Raw genomic sequence first — 4,640 nt, 5'->3', positions numbered from 1 at the left:
TGTGTGTTTTCTGTTACTTTTGTTACAATTGATTTTTATATTTCTAAAATTTTAAATGTTAAGACAAGTGAAATTATCAGATGGCAGACAGTTAAAGGTAGGTCATTGTGTTTCCAGTATATTGTACTTCCTTTCTCTTTGAATTCTTTGACTTGAGCTTTTATTTTTTGAGGATGCTCACACTATTTTCATGTCTGTGTGTGTGTCTGCGGTTAAGGTTAGTTACCTCATCACTGTCTTGGGTCACAACCAGGGCAGTGCAAACAAAAATGTATGCAAGGCTTTGTCATAGTCATTGAAATACTGTAACAGAATTTATTTATACTAGGGTTAATGTCTTGTCCCTTAAAAAAAATTATATATGTGTGTGTGTTTCAATTGGATCATACAGTTGTTACTAGTTTTATATATTTATATATACAATTACATATTGGTTGATGCTTATTGAGATATCAAGGATTTACTTTGTTTTGGTATGCAGTTTTCGGAGTAGGTGCACATACTTACATCCGATTTCAGTGCGGTATAGTTATATACAGTGGCATCCTTCTTGGGAGGCCACCAAATAAGTGAGTAATGTGATCTTAGAGAGGTGGACCAAATTGTTAAGATTGTCGCCAAATTCACAGGGACTGGCAGAGAAGTCTTAATAGCTGCAAAGAGGGAAGTTTGCTGTGCTGTACTAAAATTTCCTTTTCTCAAGTGTTTTGAGATTATCTTGCCTTTTACAGTGAACTCTAAAACTATTTGACACATTTTTTGTTGTTTTGGCTCTGTATTCCAGCACTTTGGATTTGAAATGATACAGTGACTAGGGGGTTAATAGGAGGGTACCATTTAGAAATTACAGCACGTTTTGTACAAAGCCCCCCATTTTAGGGTACCAAAAGTATTTGGACAGATTAATATTATGTACAATAAATTAGTCATGTTTAGTACTTGGTCGTATATCCTTTGCATGCAATGATTGCCTGAAATCTGTGACCCATAGACATCACCAGACGCTGGGCATCTTCCCTGGTGGTGTTCTGCCAGGCCTGTTCTGCAGCAATCTTCAGTTCCTGCTTGTTTCGGGGGCTTTTTGCCTTTAGTCTGGTCTTCAGCATGTGAAATGCATGCTCAATTGGATTCAGATCGGGTGATTGACTTGGCCAGTCAAGAATTTTCCACTTTTTGGCCCTGAAAAACTCTTTGGTTACTATGGCAGTGTGTTTGGGGTCATTGTCCTGCTGCATGATGAAGCGCCGTCCATGAGTTTGGAGGGATTTGGTTGTATCTGAGCAGACGAGATGCTTCTTTCCATCACTCTAGTACAGGTTAATCTTTGTCTCATCTACCCATAAGACTTTGTCCCAGAACTCTACAGGCTCTTTTAGGTACTTTTTTGCAAACTGTAACCTGGCTGTTCTGTTCTTGAGGCTTACTAGTGGTTTGTATCTTATGGTGTAACCCTCAAGTTCTGCTGGTGTACTTTTCTGCATATGGTAGTCTTTGACACATCTATGCCTACCTCCTGGAGAGTGTTCCTGATCTGTTGGACTGTTACTGGGACGGTTGCCATTACTGAGTTCATCAGTGCTTGCTTTCTTCTTAATGATGTACCAAACAGATGATTTTGGCACACCTAATGTTTTGGCTATGTCTCTGATCGATTTATTCTGATTTTTCTGCCTCGTGATGGCCAGCTTTACTTGCATTGACACTTCTTTGGTCCTCATGTTGTCAGACACCAGCAACAGACTCCCAAGGCAAATGCAAAGCCTAGAATCAAGACTAGACATTGACAGGTCTCTTGTGCATGGACCAATGATGCAAACAAACACCTGCCTAATAAGAAACAGCTGTGAAGCCAATTGTCCAAATACTTTTGGTACCCTAAAATGGGGGGACTATGTACAAAATGTGCTGTAATTTCTAAACGGTTCATCCAATATGGATGAAAATACCCTCAAATTAAAGCTGATAGTCTACACTTTAACCCCATATTCATCCATTTCAAATGCAAAGTGCTAGAATACAGAGCCAAAACAACAAATAATGTGTCACTGTCCAATACTTTTGGAGTTCACTGTATGCAAGTAGTGATTCTTAACTCTGTAAACAGAATTCATGCTTTATGGTTTGCCTTCAGTCGGTCACACTTTTCAAGTCCACTTGTCAAGAATACCTAAGGGTTTATATTTTCACAGCCTTTTTGCAGGCAGCAGTGAGGAAAGCTGTTTCCTTCAGCCTCTCCAGAGATTACTTAACACAGCAATCATCTTTCAGCACGTTAAGGATGGTTGGGGGTGGATTTGTGGAGAGTGGAAAAAAATGCATTAGAAATAGGCAAATCAAATATGAAGTATTCTATTGTAAAGCCTTCCATGTAGCACAGCTATCAAAGATAACGATCAAGCACAATAAGATTCTGATTGTAGAGATCTTTCTGAATACGAGCATGTTTATCACACAAAGAGGTGACAAAATTACAAATAAAAAATAATGATAAACCCAGACTATGAATGTCATCTTAAAAGCTACAAAAGTATTATCTAGGTACAGGTAGTGGACAAAAAAAAGGAAACACCTGGGTACATGAGGAACACGTTTTTGAAAGCAAGGGCTTCCACACAGGTGTGGCTAATGTGTTAATTAAGCAAATAACATCCCAGCATGCTTAGGGTCATGTATAAAAATGCTGAACAGGCCTGGTTGCCTATAATTATGGCTAGCATAGCTGCAAGAGGAGACCCCTCAGTGACTTTGAAAGATGATTGTTGGGGTGCGCTTGGCAGGAGCTTCAGTGACCAAGACAGCTCAACTTGTTGATGTTTCATGAGCAACGGTGTCTAAGGTGATGTCGGCAAGGAACTCTGAGGGATGGACATCATCAGCAAAGGGAAACAGTGGGCAGAAGCACCTACTCCAGGATCGTGATGTCCGTGCATTAATTCGAAGTGCAAGGCAAAACAAGTGTGCAACTGCAGATCAATTGACTGCAAATTTTAATATGGGGTGCGAGGAGCAAGTTTCATCAAAAACTGTCTGCCAAGAACTCCACAGAGCGGGATACCATAGTCGGGTTGCAGTGCACAAACCGCTCATCACACCTGGCAATGCATGTTTGCGAGTCCAGTGGTGCAAAAAGCACAGACAATGGACTACCGAGCTGTGGAGAAATGTGATATGGTCAGATGAATCTTCCTTCACCATGTTCTCGACAAGTGCACGTGTGGCGCCAAGCTAATGAACTCTACACAGTGCTTGGTTTCAACGGTGAAGGGTTCTCGTGGTTCCGTAATGTTGTGGGAGGCATTTTCCTGGAGTGGTTTGGGTGCACTCATTCCCTTAGAAGGCAAGGTTAATGCTAATCGCTACTTAATGGCACTGAGTTATCATCTTCACCCCATGTTGCAGCATTTCTTTCCTGCTGGAAGGGGAGGGGTGTCTTCCAGGATGACAATGCCCCCATCTACAGAGCATGTGCGGTTGCCCAATGGTTTGATGAGCAGGACACTGATTTTATCCATATGTCATGGCCTTCTCAGTCACCAGATCTGAACCCAATCGAGCATTTATGGGATATTCTGGAATGATGCCTGAGCCAGCGTTTTCCACCTCCATCAACCAGGTGTGAGTTGATTGACTTTCTCGTTGAAGAATGGTGCCTCATCCCTCCTGCAGAATTCCAGAGGCTGGTAGACTCTATGCCACGACGCATACAGTCCAACACCCTATTAAGTGACTTTACATTGGTGTTTCCATTTTTCTGTCCACTAACTGTAGGTAGATGATGGGTGGGGGGTCGGGTGTAAATCTGCTGCACAGTCAATTCTTTACAAGGTCCTGTAGAGTCATCACTTTTGAGAGTTTTCCTTGTGAAGCATCAATGATTGTGTATTCCTGGATAAAGAAGCACTTGCCTTCTGAGTGCCTACTTTCAGCTGTCTATCAGCTGTCTTGCCCATTGTGACTAAAAAGTGCCTAAACAATACATGTTGTAAAAGGGACCAGCCATAAAAAGATTACTTTAAAAAAAACAAAAAAAACTTTCCTTCAAATCTTAAGATGTGATGTGCACATTACAAAGGCTAACTTGGACCACTGTTGTTAATGTGCTTATGTGAAAGTTACATATGCCTTTAGTGGTGTAGATTGCAAGTAAACCCATTAGTGGCCCTTGAGGAAATTTGTCATAAAAAAACAAACAGGCTGATTTTTTATTGTTTTGCTTGTGAGCTAATGTTGCACTGCTCCACTTTTCATAGCTTTGTGCCAAAATACTATTTTCAAACGCCTTTTTAACCCGGAGCAAACACTTGCTCCACTGGCACCTTTGCATCTCACAATCTCAGTGCGCCCGGCATTGCAGAGGTGCATTTGCCTCTTAAATAAGTAAATTATTGAATAATAATTATTTGGTCCTTTTGTTCAGTATATCGAACATTTGTTACTAGAAATTGTAAACGCTACTGCTCACCAGAGAGCCTTCAGATTGAACGTTCAATATTTCAGGGTCCTAGATTATGGTCTCCTATTTTGTATGTGTGCGTAAACTGTTTTCCTTCTGGTGTATTATTTGTTTATTTTGCATTCAACCTAGTCTCATAAGTATTGCTGTTTGCTGCTGTTTGGCTGAGCAAAGAGAATTTAAGCAC

Source organism: Polyodon spathula, chromosome 5 (genome assembly GCF_017654505.1).
Source record: "Polyodon spathula isolate WHYD16114869_AA chromosome 5, ASM1765450v1, whole genome shotgun sequence".
Classification (NCBI taxonomy): domain Eukaryota; kingdom Metazoa; phylum Chordata; class Actinopteri; order Acipenseriformes; family Polyodontidae; genus Polyodon; species Polyodon spathula.
Note: the sequence above shows the minus strand (reverse complement) of the source record.